At 41.7% G+C, this 19,337-nt stretch overlaps 1 non-coding gene across 1 annotated transcript; it reads right to left on the bottom strand.

Annotated features, from left to right (window-relative positions):
- Positions 1 to 14,432: 14,432 nt before the first annotated feature.
- LOC145407339 (5S ribosomal RNA) lies at positions 14,433 to 14,551 on the bottom strand. Its single transcript, XR_013898700.1, has one exon. It is a non-coding gene; the product is annotated as a 5S ribosomal RNA (ribosomal RNA).
- Between the last annotated feature and the right edge of the window lie 4,786 nt (positions 14,552 to 19,337).

Below are 19,337 nucleotides of genomic sequence, written 5' to 3'. Positions count from 1 at the left end.
TTAAATAACTCATTTCCACTGCTCTCACTCTTGACTTGTGTCCTTCCAACAATGTCCAAGCTTCACTTCCGTACGTTAGAGTTGGTATCACAATACTGTCATGTAGTAACTTTTTCACTTCCATGCTCACTTCCCTGTTTCTTATCACTGCTTTCAAGGAACCAGCAACCTTTCTTCCCTGCTGTACCCTTTCAAGCACTTCACCCTCCAAACATCCATCCTTACTCATCACACTACCCAAGTACTTAAACGTACTCACATTTTCCAATTCCTCACCATCCAACCTCGCTGTACATTCACTAACTTCACCTCTCTCAAAGACCATCACTTTACTCTTCCCTACATTCACCTTTAGGTTCCGTTTCTTACACACTCTCTCAAACTCATCCACCAAGCCTTGCAGCTCCCCTTCGTCTTCACTCAACAACACAGTATCATCTGCAAACAACAGTACAGGGAGTTTCCAAACACTATCCTGTCTCACCAGGGCCACTCCAACATCCACTACCCTACCTTTTACCTCTTTTATTACCCCATCCATGTACAGATTGAACAACCATGGAGACATGACACATCCCTGTTTCAAACCAACTTTCAAAGAGAAAAATTCACTTAGTTCACCATCCACACGCACTGCAGCCTTCGCACCATCGTACATACTCTTCACAGCATTCAACAACTTCCCATCTACTCCATATATTCTTAACACTTTCCACAATCCTTGTCTATCCACCCTGTCATCTGCTTTCTCCAAATCCATGAAAGCCGCATACAACTTCTTTCCCTTCTCTAGAAACTTTTCCACTAAAGATCTAAGAATGAATATCTGATCTACACAACCTCTTCCCTTCCTAAAGCCTCCCTGTTCTTCTCCAACTAATTTTTCTGTTCTTTCTCTAACTGTCTATAAGTATCCTACCATACACTTTTCCTATTATACTAAGAAGACAAATGCCCCTATGATTACCACACACTTCTTTTTCCCCTTTTCCTTTGTACAAGGGAATGATTATACCTGACTTCCAATTCTCCGGGACTCTACCTTCCTCCCAGGCCAATCTGCACATCGTCCACATCCATTCTACTACTATCTCTCACCCATTCTTCAGCATTTCACCACACACTCCATCAATTCCTGGGGCTTTCTCCGATTTAACTTTCTTCATTGCTTCCACAACTTCTATCCTACTGATTTCTTCCTGTCTTCTTACCTCCCTCCTTCTCCCAGCCATTCCCCAGCCACTTATACTCGCATTACTTCCATCCTCTACGTTCAACAATTCCTTAAAGTGTTCTCTCCATCTGCTCACTTTTTCTCCCTTCTCCACTAGTAATCTACCATTTTTATCTTTCACTCCCCTGCTAACTTCACTTCCACCCTGTCTTACTCTTTTCACTTCTCTCCAGAACATTTTCTTACAGTCCCTCCACTTTACACTGAAATTCCTTCCAAATTCCTCATCCACTCTCTTCTTACTCTCTCTTACTAATCTTTTCACCTCTCTCTTCCTTTCCACATATAACTCTCTCTTCCGCCTCTCAACTTCTTCCACGCCCCAATTTCTCATCCATTCATTGTATGCTTTCTTCTTTTGTGCCACAGCCTGTTTCACCTCTTCAGTCCACCACGCTGTTCCTTGCACCCTCCCCTCTGTCTTCTCTTCCTTCCACACACCACATCACATGCTGCACATATTTCTTCTGTAAATATCTTACACACACCTTCCACGTCTCCCATCTGCTCCAATTCATATTTGCCCAATCGTTCCTCCACTTCTCTCTTATACTCTGCCTTTTTCTCATCCTCTTGTAACCTTTCCACTCTCCTTGCAACTACTCCTTCCTCTCGTCTTTCCCTTCTTCTATTCCTCCATCTTACTTGCATCCTAATTCTGGCCACCACCAAGTAGTGGTCAGAAAGTCCACTCCCCCAACCTCTATACACTCTTGCATCCTTTACACATCTTCGCATCCTTTCATCCACACACACATAATCAATCATTGCCTTCCTTTCATTCAGTTCACCACCCACCCTTCTCATCACTCGCCATGTATACCTGTGGATCATTTTATGCCTGAAGAGGGTGTTGGCTATCACCAACCCCCTCCCAGCACAAATGTCCACTAACGCACTCTCATTCTCATCTATCTCAGCAGGCACACCCCACTCACCAACTATTCCATCCACCTTCACATTCCCAACTTTACCATTCATATCACCAATCAAAAACACTCTCTCATTCCTTCCAAACTTTTCCATGCACACTTCCACGTTTGTCCAGAACTCTTCTCTCACTCTTCTAGCACGATCTTGCGTTGGCGCATACACACACACAATCGCCCACATTTGTATTCCAACTTTCAACTTTACCCACACAATCCTTGACCCAACTGATCCATACTGTCTTATGCTCTTCTTCCATCTTTTACTCACAACTATACACACTCCTTCCTTTGCCCTCTCATTCTCATCTATTCCTGCACATATACCCCATGCATACTCCCATTCTCTCACACTTTCTCCTCTCCATTTTGTTTCAGTTATTCCACATACATCCACTTTCGCACCCTCAAGCACCTGGACAATCTCTCTCTCTTTCACCTCATCATTCGCTCCTCTTACATTCCATGTACTCATTACCAAGTCCTTTGTCCGGTCCTGGGTCGTCATCGTTTGGTCAGTCCTTGTCCAAGGCTTCTTGTTTGTTTTTTTAGTTAGTTGTTTTCCGGGGAGGGGCACTAACCCTCCGCCAACCCTTTTAGTCGCCTTTTACGACAAGCAGGGATACTGGGGGAGTATTCTTGAAAAAACCCCTACCCCCAGGGGTCAAGGAATTATCAAGATGATATTAATTTGTGATAACAACGTATTGAATGTGTGGGGAATTTCTGCCATAGGGTCACATTGCCTTGTGATTATTGGGTATCTTGTAGTGCTCATTTTGGACAATTTTTAGATTCGCCCAACCAGAGATTCTTAGAAACATAAGTTTACCAACAAGTTCTGGGCAAATATAGACCATTTTTCATTCCATGCACTTTGATTGCAAATGAATAATACTTGCATTAGGTTGAGTTGGGTTGGGTTAGGTTAGGTTAGGTGGTTAGGATACATTAGGTTGAGTTGGGTTAGGGTAAGTAGTAGGACCACAGTACATATTTTTTCATCAAACCTGACTGTTTCCTATGGTTTTGGGTGTGATTCTTTTCATTTTGACCTTTATTTCTAAAAAGAAATTGTGGATTCTAAGGTGATTGCAAAAATATTCATTCCTTTGAAACCATTGATTGGCAGTAGATTTGAAGGGCAAAATCAAATGAATCACACCAAAAACCATTGGAAACACTCAGATTTGATGCAAAGATCAGTGGTTGTGTGAAACTAAAAATTGACCCTCATTTCCATTCAGGTGTACCCTTCAGTGAGCTACTTTGCTGTTAGTCAATGTGTCCCCCCCCCAAAAAAAAAAAAAAAAAAAAAAAAAAAAAATATATATATATATATATATATATATATATATATATATTAAGAATATTAGCAAAACCATACTTTATAATTACATTATGTTCCTTTGGGTTAGTGCAGAGAATCACATGGAAAGCAAAAAGGCTTCAGTGATCACCTGGATCAGAAAGAAGATCTTGATTTCTTCAGAAATATGAGCGTCACCAAGGAAGCCTTTACTCTTCTCCTTGATTTTGTACAGGAGCAGTACAGACCAGTGTTCTGTGGAGGGACTCCACCTGTTCATTAAAGTGTTCTCTCCATCTGTTCACTTTTTCTCCCTTCTCCGCTAGTAATCTACCATTTTTATCTTTTACATCCCAACTAACTTTGTTGGCACCCTGTGTAGCTCTCTTTACCTCTTTCCAGAACATTTTCTTACATTCCCTCCACTTTGCACTCAAATTCCTTCCAAATTCCTCATCCACTCTCTTCTTACTCTCTCTTACTAATCTTTTCACCTCTCTCCTCCTCTCTACATATAACTCTCGTCCTCCTCTCAGCTTCTTCGACGCCCCTGTTCCTCATCCACTCATTATATGCTTTCTTCTGCAAGAAAATAATTCATTAGCATTAAAAGTGTTCTTAGAACTGTATGAAAAAAAAAAAGGAGATGCATGGATAAAAAATATTCAGGAATATATGAAGGAAATCAACATAAGAAATACAAATCAACTGGACAATTTAAAAACGGATGAAATAGAGAAGAAGGTAAATGAATACGAAAAAAAGAATGTTGGAGAGAAGAACTGACAAACAAATCCTCAATTATATTTTATAAAGAGAAAAAATTAGACATTAAGGAAGAAAAACTTTATGAAAACACACAGGGTTCTATACTGCTGCACAGATGTTGCTCGAACACTTTAAAATTAAACTGGAGAGTAAGGTATATTGGTGGAAATACGTATTGTGAATTATGTAACAAAACAAGAAGAAACTCTTGAACATTTCTTTAAAAATTATAATGCATTAAAAGATATAAGAAGTAAATATGAGGTAGAAGAAGGCAATTTAGAGAACATACTGTTATAAACATACGCAAAAGAAGGTGCAGATAAAAAATTCTACCACTACAAGAAATACCTCTGTGAAGTGTGGAACACTGGAAAATGTATTTAAAAAAAAAAAAATGACAATGAACAGCCCAGTGCTGATTCAAAAGCAATACTGAGTGAACACCATCTGATCTGATCTGCACCACAAACGAGCTGTCCAATTCACTCTAGCTACACATGTTCTTCTCTCACGTGCATCAACTGTAAATTCTAGCATATCTGTATATCAAAATCAATCGGTGCAAGCCACATACTCGTGGCTTATTGAAAAAAAAGTGAGAACACCACATACAACACAATGGAAGACGCCATCTTTGTTTACATATGACGTCACACTCCTGGGCTCGAGCTACCTCAAGCCAGCTCTAGGGGTGGATCGACTTGGCTTGAGTCTGGCTCAAGCGCGGCTTGAGTCCGGCTTGAGCCTGGGCACCGCAAAAACAGGAATGGACGTTTGGCTTAAGTCTGGCTCGAGCCAGGCTCAAGCCTATGCCTCACAAAAACGCACCTTTATTTGGCGATGGAGAGGGACGCCATCATGATTTGACGCTGATATATCCGTGAAAAATATGTCCCTGGTTATGAAGACTTGCCACAATCCCCTCCATGACCCCTAAATGTAGGCTGGATTACGGCACAAGGACAGCTGTGGCCGGCAGATCATCTCAGTATTTTATGATACATTAGTATTCTGCCATTACTTAATTTCAAGATAAAAGTAAGAAATAAATCATTGGAGAGGAAGAGTGAAATCTTGGGGGTGATTTTGCAGTGATTTAGGGGTTGAAAGCTGGTGATTGGGGTTGAATTTTGTGGCCTATGGTTCTTAAAAAAAAAAAAAAAAAAAAAAAAAAAAAAAAAAAAAGATGGTGCTCCTTGGCTAGTGGATGGTTATCGTATAATGACAAGACAACAATGTAGCCCCAAGCCTGTACACTGCTAATGGGGCAGTGAATCAAAATAATAAAAAGTTGTGTCTGTCTTTGCTTAACCCCTACACCGCGGGCTTGTTTACCAATGACTTGCGTGTCCCGCGGGGTTATTTGGGCTCCGACGGACTCTCAAAAAATATTTGCCAAAAATCAGTTATTAGTCCTAGAATAATAAAATTACATTTGCTTATGGCACATACCTTCAGCTTTCTCCTGGAATGATTGTTGAGCCTTCGTCAGTTACCGTAGGACTTGTGGAGACCTCTGAAGTAGGGTAACGAAGTCTCCACTTTACACTTCCCGACAACCCGTAATATGATTACCACAGCCAGATACAAACACTATAAACACTATTCTACAATTTTCAAGTAGTTTGGGATCCATACTAAAAAAAAAAAACACTGTGAAAGCAATGGAAATTACGAGCGCGTCTGATCGTCGCACTTGCGCTAGTTCGCTCTAGGCACTTTGTCATTTATTATTCATAAAACCCCTCACACTTTATATTTCTATTACTATATCACACTTATATATATCTGGAGTCTTTCTCCATAAGTTTCCTTCAGTCGTATTAGTTTATTGTCACTGAAGTCATTCAATTTTTCAGTCAGTAAAATACGTAGAGAGCCACGGATTCACTTTCACTGTTATATCATAAATTATTTGTACTCATATTCTTATATTACTAATTACTTACATTACTATTTACATTTTCTATTCTATTTTCAATATTTACCCTGCTATTTTACTTACACTATGTTATTCACTGTCACTTTCAGTAAGATAAAACTGTAATACACTGTTCAATCATATGAACTGAACATCCATTGCTTTCACCTGCTATTTACACATTACACATTATTTACACATTATTTCCAAATAATTCTGCTTCCACACTTGCACTGTTAGAACTGCTTCTGGCTGTGGTAATCGAAGAAGCAGGTAACACACGGGGGAACTTGGCACTCAGCGCACTGCCAAGAGGTGCGTTTATGCTCAGGTGTGCGGCGTGTGGTATGCGCACATACCTGACACCTGCGAATCGCAGCCTTCCTTTTCCCTGTGGCAGGCATTAGCTCAAGTCTGTGCCGATCCATATACGCCCTCTGCTCAAGTCGGTCGGGAAGTGTTACTGGATGGCGCCTTGGAGTTGCTACTTGCACCCTACCATATCTTTCCAGCAGCTGCTGGACACAAGTCCTGGCGAACAACCTCAGGGAGAAGGACTTGGGTGGCTTGACCTTCATCTTGTACAGGACGAAGGCGTTCAGCATAGTCATATCTATGAGATGCAGAAAAACTTTCCTGTACCACCTAGTATTCTTCCTGAGGCAGTCGATCTCACCAATCATCATGTCGGACTTGTCCACCAGCCGCATGTTGATATTATAGTCTAACACAGCATCAGGTTTCATCACAGGTTCGCCTGTCCTACAGTCGACCTTCCCACTGTCTCTCATCTCCCCCTTACGTACAGTGGTGAGCATGTGCACGACTCTCTTGTCATGCCACCGTATTGCCAGCATCTTCTCACACTTGCGTAGGTGCACGTCTCCTCGCTGCGAGGTTCCCGCCTGTGGGAATTTGGGGAAGTTGGCACGATTACTTTTGACAGTGCCGCAGGAGCCAATGCCGTGCTCAGAAAGGTATTTGGCAAGTTTCGGTGCTGTATAGTAGTTGTCTGTATACAGCACATGATTCCCACCAAAATACTTTTCTAGGAGCACTTTCACTACACAGCCTGAGAAGCCAAGGGGGTGTGTTTTATCGAGATCGACAGTGCTGGCTGAATATATGACGAAGTCAAGGATGTACCCCATCTTATAGTCGCACAGTACAAAGAACTTAATTCCAAAGCGATGGCGTTTGCTTGGAATGTACTGAACAAACCGAAGACGTCCTCTGAACAAAACCAAGGATTCATCAATGACAACCTTCTGAAAGGGGTGGAAGAATGACATGAACTTATCCTTCATTCTGCTCAGAATCTCCCGGATCTTCCAGAGTGGGTCGGTTTGGGAAGGTACATCGTTGTCGGCAAAGTGCAGGTTTCCCGTGATGTTCCGGAAGCAATCTCTGGCCATGTACTTACTGAAGGTGGGTGAGGGTAGTAAGGGGTCCATGGACCAGTATTCTTCCAACTAATGCTTCTTGGAGTGTGGCATGAGAAGCATGAGGGCAAAGAACACATACAGCTCCTGCACTCCCAGCATGGACCACTGTTGCATCTTGGCTGCACCTGTACCACTTGCAGCACGTTGTGATTCATACCTGTTGGTCTCATCACATATGTGCTGCATGACTTCGTCATCTAGGAAGGCCAAAAGGTAGTCGACACACTCAGCATTTTCGTCCATAGTGAAGGCAGGCTGAACTCCTGAGGAGCTCTCATCCAAAACAAGATTTTCGGGGACAAAATCTGACCCTTCCGTCCACGCGAAGGCGTCCAGGATTCCCTGTCGTGGCGGTGTAGGGCGGGTGGTGGTGGTGGTGGTGGAGGTTGGCTGTGAGGGAGGTTTATCTCTGTCAAGGTCACTCTCACTGACCCTAGGTTGCCATACAGCACTAGCAGCCCTTACCCTACTAGCTACACTACTTTTCACTCTCCTAGATTTACCTCTACCTCTACGGCCTGCCTTCACTGTTGATGCTGGTGGTGACTCCGACGACGAAGACTCCGGAGATAACTCAGCCGACGATGATGACGAGATGAGTAAAGCGGGGCTTGGGGAACGGGGAGGTGAATGCACTCGTGACTCATGGCGGGCTGGGTCCCATGGGGGCATTGTTCTGGGGCTAACACGCCGCCTTTTCACTCCCTTCCCAAATTCTTGTCCTTCCTGCACTAAAGGCTCCTTTCCCTTGGAGCTAGACACTGATTCACTTATTGAAGCACTCGTTGTTGCTGTTTCTGGCGCGATAACCTCACCCGGCTCATCACACGATTCACTCGAATCGTCATAGTCACTGTCCATCATTATCATGGACAATTCTGCCAGTTCACGTGCCACTGCAGAGTCACTAAGGCCTTTCCTGCTTGCCTCACCACTTTTCTTAGGAGTAGAGGTCACGGGGCCCTTTGCAATGGGCGCAGAAGCGGCAGGAATGGCGGGGCGCGAGTGCGACATGGTTTCTCTACAGCGGAGGACAAGGAACTAAATGCCGCGGCTTGCGGCTTATCTGAGAAGGGAAGGGTTGACAATGACACTTTAGGCTGACTGCTGCAAACTTACAGGCTAATTTTGTATAGGTAGAAAATCTCGGCAATAAATAAAGAAATAGGTAGTTCCAGGTGAATGTAAATGTCAGTTAGGATTCTCCCTTCCTTTCTGATATATATTTTTATTACAGACATCGATTACAAGGCATAAATCAGAGGGGAAATTACCGTGGTAATGTAGCGAATGAATGCGCGTGAGGTTTTGTCAGGTGATAATTAGCCAATTTCTGATGTATAACTATCACTTACCGTTTTTTTTTTTTTGGTATATATTATTTGGTATAAGTATAGGGCATAGGGCTTATTTCAATGGATGAAATCTGTGGAAAAATCAGGGGGAAATTTCCGTAGCGCAGCGCGGCGTGGGAGGTGAGAGGAGAGGGTAATGGAGGGCAGGTAGGGAGGGGAGTCACGAAGGGGGTAAAATCGCTAAAATGTCAACAATGGATGGGAGTACAGATGAGATTTGGAGTGTTGACTAGTGTTGGACATTGGCAGTACTGATAGATGATACAAGCCACCACTTGAGAGCCCGGGATAATTCAAAATAACACAGAATCACAAAAGTGATGCCCCGCGGTATGATCCATTGTGGCCGAGCGTCACGAAAGTGATGCCCCGCGGTTAAGGGGTTAATAGATGTCAACCCAATTATTTTTCTGTTTGGGTGAGGGTAAGACCAGGGATTGTCAAGCAAATACCAAACAAAAATTTTGGTGATTGTGTGCAATGTGACGGTGTGAAATTGTTGGTAATTGCAACTCAAAAACGTGAAAATCATTGCTTTGTTTCATCTGTGAGAACAGTAATAGATACTGACCCAATTCTTTTTACATTTTTTAGGGTAATTGCAGAGAGTGTCAGATTTTGCACAATGCGACTGCACAATATTGTTAAAAATCATGATGCATGAGCCTGCCGGAGTAATTTTTGCGGCTTTGATGAGGATAGGTCATTGTGGGGTGAATAACAGTGTGAAAACAGAGATAATGGTATTTGCAAACATTTTGTGATGGAAAGGCTATTAATTAAATATTTGCAGGCAAGCTCTAGTGATTTGTTAATGGATTGATGGATGAATGAATTTATTTATCCACAATGAAGCTGTCTATCTCAATCTATTGCTATCCCCTTTATATCACAGCATAAAATTGCACTTTGCCTTTGCTGATGGGTTTTATGATGTAATGGTTTTTATTTGTAGCTGCAGTGGCTTTTCGTTTCAGATTATACGATGGTGAGGGCCTGTTAAGGGTGATGAAGGGTGCCATCAAAGTACGTGGTTGAATTTACGATGCCAACACAGACTACCAACACTGTGTGCAGTCGTGGACGTTAACTGCCCTGATGAGCCATATGTCTATCTATCTATTTGTTGGTGTGAGGAATATTTTATTTTTACATGGTAAATGGTTTTCCCTACGTGTCAAGTGGGGTTGGTGGAGGATTAGTGCCCCTCCCTGTAAAACAATTAACTCTAAGCCCTTGGCCACCCCGTTTGGGATACATGGCATCTGGCAATGAATGAATGAAAAATGGTTTTCATTACAGTAATACATCAATATACAATACCCCTAGATGCAATACCCTGGCTTAACGATTGAGGTAGAAATACCACCATACCCTGCCTAACGATGGCCAAACTCCAGTTCAATGATGACTTTTTATTTTTTTTACCGATTTTGATAATATTTTAGACTAAAATTGTGTGGTTAGGTTGATTTATAAACTGTTTTTAGGCTTAGGTTAATGTGTTTTAATCATAGGTGGGGTGAACATTGTCATTTTGGGTACAGTTTACTAAGCTTTATTTTCCCAGACATATTTGATGATTTTCAGATTTCATTTGTTGGTGTTAGTGAGTTACACTCAAACCTCGATTTAAGAGACTAAATGGGGAATCAACTTGTCCCTTACTTGAAAATGTCCTTTGTTTTACAACATATAAAGACAGTCTTATTATGAAATGCAACTATTGTTTCACTTATCTTACTCATATTATTATTGTGTCTTCTTCATTATTTTCTATTAACCTAACCATGCCTGTGTGTGTTTCTGATATGGTACTTGACATAACAGCATGTATGTATTTAGTTGGTCTAAATTATTTTAGAGGAGAAAAATTGTAATTGCACTTGGGGTGCCCAGTAACAGTTAAGATAAATCCCATAGGTTCTGTGCTTTTGTTATCGTGCAGCTTCATCACGCACCATGCTTGGTGCCAGTTATACATGATATCCAAGGGGTCACAGTGCCATATATAAAATATATGTTGCCAGTTCATGAAATTCTGTTCAGGAAGGAACCAGAGGGCAAAAGCCTGCAAGATTGTTCCCTGCAAGAAAAAACAAAAACAAGATATCAAAGCCAAATTTTAGATCTGGTCATTTCAAGATGCACACTACACTTGAAAGACTGTACGTCATAGGCAGTAGGAAATACAGACAAAGGAAGACAGTTCTGGAGCTGACCTGTTGCTATATGAAGGACTGGAAGTAACAGTTAATTCTGCAGTAAAGAGTTGGGCAGAAGAGAGATGAGAATTTGCTAGTAGATGAGTCCTGTCCCCTGCCGTGGTGGTGGAGGGATGCAAGCAGACTGTTCAGAGGAGCAGTGACCATTGAAGTAGCAATAGAAAGAGATAAAGATGCAATAGTGCAACGTAGAGACAGAGGTTGAAGGGAGCCAGTAAAAGGAGGAGAGATAATGAGGTGGAGTCAAAGACTTCACTCTCCTCCTCTTACCAAGTCCCTTCAGCCTCTGTCTTTGTGCCACATTGTCATATCTTTGTCTCTTTCCTGTTGCTACTTCAGTGGTCACTGCTCCTCTGAACTGTCTGCCTGTATCCCTCTAGCACTACAGCAGGCACACAGCACCTGTCTAGTAACAAACTCTCATCCCCTTTCTCTCCAACTCTTTTATGCAGGAATTAACTGTTACAGGACAGAGGTTCAGTTGAAGTAAGAATTGAATATATTGAGAGCAAGAAGCATGTAAAGAGACTAGTGAAGAGGAAGGAGGAGGAGGTAAATGATGATAAAGGAAGAATAATGAATGCAAAGTACTCAGAAAATAGGAAGTCATTCTGGAAAGAGATGCGGAAATGTAGAAGTGAAAGCGGAAAGAAATGTAATGGTGTGAAGGATGTGTGTGGTAAATTATTAACCCATGGGGATGAAGTAAGGACCAGATGGAAAGAATATTTTGAAAGTCTGATGAATGGGAATAGAGAGCAGAGCAGCCGTAAACATGACTGGTCTTGGGGGTGTGCAGAGAAGGAATGCAGTGCCATGAGACATGACACTCGCACAGGTGAAGTGCTGTGAAGCGGCTGAAAAATGGGAAAGCAGCTGGGGTTGATAAGGTGTATGCACAGATGCTTAAGTGTAGAGGAGAGAGTGGAATGAGTTGCTTCTTGGAGATATGTAAGAAGGCATGGATGAGTGAAACTGTGCCAGCAGAGTGGAAAAAGGCTGTGATTGTACCCCTGTACAAAAATAAAGGTGAGCAAAGTGAGTGCAAGAATATCGTGGAATAAATAATGGGTGTGGTAGGGAAGGTATATGGGAGAATTATCATAGAGAAAGTAAGAGAGATATCTAAAGCCCTAGTGAGTGATGAATAGGGTGGCTTTAGGAGTGGCAGAGGGTGTGTGGATCAAATATTTACATTGAGCCATAGCAGAGAAGGCTTGTGAAAAGGACCATAAGGTGTTTATGGCATTCATGGATCTGGAAGAAGCTTAAGGCAGAGTGGACAGAAGGATTGTGGAAAGTTTTGCGCATGTACAATATAGATGGTAAGCTGCTAGATGCCGTTGAGAGTTTTTATGATGGTAGTGAAGCCTGTGTAAGGGTTAATGGGCATCTCAGTGAATGGTTCACGATCGGTGTGGGCGTGCGACAAGGTTGTGTGATGTCCCCATGGTTGTTCAATTTACAGTATATATAGATGGGGTGATGAGAGAAGTAAAAATACAAGTAATGGAGAGAGGGATGGCATTGGTAATTAATGGTGATGGATGGAATATCTCATATTTGTTGTACAGCAAGCTCGCCCCCAACACGTGGGTTTCGTAAACCGTGTAAGTTTTAACTACTTATTTTACTCCCTAGACCCCCTAAATGTGGTGTTTTGCTGTTATCAGTCATTGGTAATCAATATGAAGCACTCTAAGTTGTTAGAAGGTTTATTTAATGTTGTATCTTACAAATACAGTACTGCTCAGCAAAACTTCAACAAACAAATACGTAAACACAAGGCAACATTCTGATGCTGATCGGTTTCGGGACAATTCACTGTCAATTCAGTTCGCTGTCACAGCAATAACAAGACAATTCGCCGTCATTAATGAAGACAGCTATGGGTGACGCTAGAATATAATTCAAAGGCAACTACAGCGAGGAAGAAACAAGATATTATTGACTGACGGTGCAACTACAGTCACTACTCGTTTTACATTGATTCGGTTTACGATAATTCGCTACAATGATAATAGAAAAGTTCCACCCCAAAATCCGATTTACGATAAATTTCCTGCTATAACGATTTTGCCATCAGAAAGCGCCAGGCAGAAGCAAGGTGACCATCACTTGTCTCAGGCAAGATGACGGCCCCGGCGTGCAGTGCATTGTTATGGTTCAGGTCCCGCCACCCCTTCAAAGCCCTGTCTTTTCAACTTGTTCACGTGTGCCCCTCTGCTATCGTTACCTCTCAGCCAAACATCGTACTACAGTAGACGTCGTGTAGCACTGGGCCAACTTTACGCAAGTGTGATTACTGTACTATATTGTGTTGTTGCAACGATTTACTGTACGTAACTCTGCCTGTACTGGTGTGATAGTGTTTCTTTTGGTGAATTACTGTACAGTACTGTGGATTTGTGCGCCCATCGGTAAAGTCAGTGCCAGTGTAGGCCCAAATGCTATAGTTGGTGCAGGTATGGGCCGGATTCCCCTTCCCCAACCCGTCCCTGTCTGACTCAGAGGCTGACCACTAGTGCCTGTAAGCACAGGCTGTCCCCCAGCCTCAGGGGAGGGGGGGAACAACTTGGACCAACACAGGAAGGAATGAAGGTGGGTTGTCATTTATGGTTCAGTCTTGAGTAGGTGACTTTGGGAAGTGGAGTTAACGTAACCCCCCTTTTATAATGTGTTTCAATCTCCCGATTTACGATAAAATTGGTATACGATAAGGTATGACCTGACGTAACCCCTTCGTAAAAGGAGTAGTGACTGTAATAAATAATATCCAAAGCCTACACTATTGAACATAGACTATGATGGATCCCCCTGAAATATAGATATTAAAGTATTGATTAATTAATAATAAGTATATTTATAGAATGACTGGGAATCATCCAGGGTGCGAATTGTCCTGACGAGGAATTGTCTGATAGCGAATTGTCTCAGAACCCACTGATCATGATTAATCATATAAATCAGGCGGGGGACAGGGCGACTTGGAGGTGATTTGTTTGTGGCCACCCCAAACGGGATTGAGGCGTCTGGCAATAGATAGATAGATAGACTTTATTTAAGTGCTTTAACTTACAAGTACATACCAGAACAGTAAATATTTAACTTGCAAATACATCATCATCATCATCATCATTGCCAGACGCCATGTATCCCAAACGGGGTGGTCAAGGGCTTAGAGTTAATTGTTTTACAGGGAAAGGCACTAATCCTCCACCAACCCCACTTGACATGTAGGGATGCCAACAGCATCTGGTGTTCCCAGGCGGTCACCCATCCAAGTACTAACCAGACCCAACGTTGCTTAACTTCGCTGATCGGACGGGAAGTGATGTACTCAACGTGGCATGGCCGTTGGCAAATCTTTAACAAACAAATAAATAAGGCAATAATCTGATGCCTATTAGATAAACTGGTTATAAGACTACTTCTTGCTTTAACTTTATTTAATAGTACTTTAACTTGCACATAAAATTACCAGAACGGTAATGTACTATACTGAGGAAAACCAGTACAGCAAATTACGTGATCACGTGATCAAAACAAACTGTGTGCACTGCACTGATGTTCAAGGGTTTGGCCTTTCAAAGGTCTGTCTTGCATAAATTTATAGTTTTTGTATCGGTTCTTTAACCCCTAATGCGTGGCCATCGACAGCCGACGACCCCCCCCCCCCCCGGGTGGCGGCGTTCGATCGCGGTTTGAGTATCTGTAGGAAAATATTAGCCAAAAATCAGAGATTAACCCTAGAACATAATACTTGGTATGGCAGATAGTACTTACATTCAGCTTTCTCCAGAGACAGGTGTTGAGCCTTCGTGGACTACCCAAGGACTTGTGGAGACTTGCAAAGTTGGGTAACAAAATCTTCACTTTCACACCTCCAGCAACCCGGTTTCCCCTCTACCACAGCCTCATTCTGTCACAGTAAACTTTATACTACAACGTACAGGTAGTTTGGAATCCGTATTTGTACAATAAGCACTGAAAATAAGGCTAAAATCAACGAAGCATACGGCCGACATGCAGCGCGGCGGCGGTCTTCCCATCACTCAACAAACATTTCCATTTTCACAGCTATAAACACGTATACTACATTATTTTCAATCATATTACTTCCCAAAAGATCACCGCAGTGCGCTTTTTATTCTGCTTTACGCCCGTCACTTTATTCTCGTTCCTGTCGGCTGCTCGCACTGACTCGGAAGAGCTAGAACTCGCCATAATGTCACTTTGAAAGCGTGCGGTAAACTGACGCTAAACAGGGGGAAACCGTGCGAAAAAAAGCTAGTGTTACAACTGGGGAAACAAGCGTTTCCTATTAGCATAAACTGCTTGTGAGAGGAGAGCGCAGATTTACAGTTCTGAGCAGTCAGAGCGCTGCCATGTATCACAGCCAGGCTGGCCGGGCCGTGGTGGGGGAGGGAGGGGGGAAAAACGCGATACTTGGCAACAACGGAGGTCAGTAGTACAAAGGTAAAGTATGCTAATTGTAGCTAAAGGGTGATGGTACTGATAGACAATACCAGTTGGAACATCCTTGCCTGCGTTTATTCAAATTTAACTCGAATCGCAAACGCGACGCTCCGCCGTTAGGTCCTTTTCAGCGAGCGTCGCAAACGCGACGCCCCGCGTTTTAGGGGTTAATCTTATGTTGTCTTATACGTATCCTAGCACTTACCGCGTATATTAGCGAGCACGTTCGGCGAGAACGTGTTCGGGGCGAATCTAGTGCATACTGCTGGTGCAGTATTGCTTGCAAATACAGTAATACTGTACCTCAATATACAATACCCTGGCTTAACGATGGGGGTAGAAATTGCACCATATCCTGCCTAATGATGGCCAAACCCCGGTTTAATGATGGATTTTGAGTTTTTTTACAGATTTTGATGATAATTTAGACAAAAATTGTGTTTAGATTGTTTTGTAAACTGTTTTTAGGCTTAGATTAATGTGTTTTAGCCATAGGTGGGTTGAACATTGTCATTTTGGGGTACAGTTTACTCAGCTTAATTTTTTCCAGACTTATATTTGACAATTTTTTTACATTATTGGTTTTAGTGAGTTATTTACAGGTGTTAGGCTTCGGTTAGCTTCCTTGACAGCTGTTAGACCATTTACATTGGGTTTAAACTTGTTTTTTGGCTCATTTGGGTGGGTTTTGGGCTTGGTTTGGATGGAAACCCAAGGCTGGTAAACAGCCCACATTGAGGTACGTGTTAAAAGTACCCCAATATATTATGATACCCCGCCTAATGATGGGGTTTTACCTAACCATTTACTTCATTAAACCGGGGTATGCCTGTACCAGACAAGAACTTGCTAGCCTAGTGCAGAGTTTAGCTGATGTCTGTGAGCATTGCACCTTGAGAGTAAATGTAGAAAAGAGAAAAGTGATGGTTATTGAGAGAGAAGGTTACTCCCTGTGCTATGTTGCAGTGAATCGAGAGAGACTGGAATTGGTGAAAGAGTTCAGTTACTTGGGTACAGTGATAGAAAAGAGAGGAAAATGTGCAAAAGAAATTGAAAGTAGAGTGACAAGGAAAAGTAGCTGGTGCAATGAAGGCCTTGATAAGAAACAGAGGCTTGAGAGTTGCAGCTGCATGAGGCTTACATGAAGGAATGTTAGTGCCAACTTTAACATGAGTCTGCAATGTGGCATGAAAATGAAAAGTCAAGAGTGAGAGCAACTAAGATGAGACTGCTAAGAAATGTATGTGGAGCACCGAAGGTGGATAGGATATGAAATAATGTGATTCGTGAAAGATGTGGAGTGAGGAAGTCGGTGGACACCAGAATCGAAGAGAGTGTACTGAGTGGAGAGAATGGATAACAAAAGAGTGGTGAAAAAGGTATAACTGAGTGAATTTGAAGGAGGGAGGAGGTGAGGTAGGCCAAGGAGAAGGTGGAGAGATATGGTGGATGAGTGTGAGGAAGAGAGGTTTGGAAGTCTGTGAGGCTAGGGAACTGACAAGAGATCGAGCTGGCTGGATGAATGTTGTGAGGAGAAGTGCATGATCAGGGATTTGGCACCCCTTTTTAGCGTGGTATCGTCTGGATTGACTCTATTGGATACGTTTGTGTGAAGCTACAGAACATGGTGAATGTTCTTAGCGTATCCGATAGAGCCAGGATTCTGGGGGCTTGAATGATGAACGTATGGAAGTATAACCCATTGGATTGGGCAAATTTGGGCTGTCTGGACGTTGCAACTCCTCACTCTGTCCTAGGGTGGGAAAGGAGGTCCTATTTCTTGATATTTCCCAAGTTCACCTGTCAATGAAGTTTCAATATCTAACACTGAAAATGCTTGGAAACTGTAAATAAGCTCAAAATTTAATATTTCATACTGAAAATATTGTTGTGATTTTTATTATTTTTTTATTTTATTATTATTATTATTTTTTTTTTTGACAGACAGGAGTTTAAATGATATTCAGAGTTTGCCAGAAGTGCAGATGTTAATTATAAAGTTCCATAAAATCATAACACAATTATTGTGTTTTTGACACCTGGAAATGTAATAAAAACATCATTGAAAATACAGAAATCAAATATAATAGTGACAAATACAATAGTGACAGGAAATGTGTTGCAAATTCTGGTTACAGAATGCATATAATAATTGCATTAACTATCAGACAGTAATGAAGAACACACAGTATTTGTATGGTACAGTAAACCCTCATTATATGATGGGGTTCCATTCCTGAAAACCCCATCGTAAAGCAATCCATTGTATAGCAATCCCATTATAACATGGAGTCAATGTGGATACGTTCCCAGACGTGCCTAAACTCTCACATACACACGCCTTAGCACTCACATGAAATATTCTTATGTTTAAACATTTAAAGTAACACATTAACACTGAATAAAGAGAAAAAAGCATGAAAACTACAGTATACAGTAGAACTTATCTTTACTGAAGCAAGCAACGGTTGTTTCAGTAAATTCGCCAGGAAGTCGACAATTCATCGTCATAATATGGACGTTCCACGTCAGGACAATTCCCTGTCATTGTATAAATATACTTATTACTGATTAACTGATACTTTAATAACTAATTCTCAGGGGGATCTATCAAAGTCTATTTTCATTCAATAGCATTGGCTTTGGATATCATTTGTAAGTTGCACTTTTAGACAATATTTAACTTGTTTCTACCTTGCTGTAGTTGACTTTGAATTATGTTCTAGCATCACCCACAGTTGTTTTCATTAATTTCCATTGGTACTACAACATCCTGGGTATATTTTAAAACAACTTTGAAGAGGTACAAGTACAGTACAAAAAAACTAGTGTACTTCCTAAATAAACTGATATGAAAATAAACGACGGGGAATCATCCTGACGACGAAAAGTCCCGATGGCGAATTGTCTTGTTATTGTTGTGATGGCAAATTGACTTGATGGCGAAATATCCCGAAACATTTATATAGACGTAACATGAAGATTATTTGTATTATTCCAAAGTATGTCGATCGTTCACTTAAGGTAATTAGGCATTTATATAAATGCCAGTGTCTCGTATGTAGCCGTATGCTAAGATGAAGGATCGATCATAAATCAGCTGATTCACGTTTCAATATATTATTATTTTTCATTTAATGCCCATGATCTGATGCCATATTTTACATTTACTATATAAACAATAAACCACCATCACTTTTATAACTTACATAATTAAAAAACTAGTGTACTTGCTAAGTAAACTGATACGTAAATAAATGATGGGGAATCATCCTGACTGCGAATTGTCCCGACTCGGCCTCACAGTCACAGCCCTCACTCATCAATGTCAGAACTGCCTGGCTGGGCAGGGCTGGCTGGTTGGGCAGGGCTAGCTAATGAGGCTGGACCGGTGGACAAGTGTGTGTGGTCTAATGCCGACAGTGTGAGGACGTTTTTGTTGCGTTTGCACATTCGCTGTTCACTGAGCCGCGGATGATCCATCGTTGTAGCAAATCGTTCCCATTGTATAGTGGGCATAGGGTACTAAAATTTTGACATTGTATAAGCGAAATATCGTACAGAGAGGCATCGTATAATGAGGGTTTACTGTATCATATAAACTCCAAAGATGCATGAATGTGAGAATATGTGCTATAATAAAGGATTGTAAAACTGAAAAAAATAATT

The sequence above is a fragment of the Coenobita brevimanus genome, chromosome 72, assembly GCF_032717465.1.
Source record: "Coenobita brevimanus isolate Jiangsu-jjx chromosome 72, ASM3271746v2, whole genome shotgun sequence".
In the NCBI taxonomy this organism is placed as follows: Eukaryota; Metazoa; Arthropoda; class Malacostraca; order Decapoda; family Coenobitidae; genus Coenobita; species Coenobita brevimanus.
This window is presented reverse-complemented; position numbering and strand designations above follow the sequence as displayed.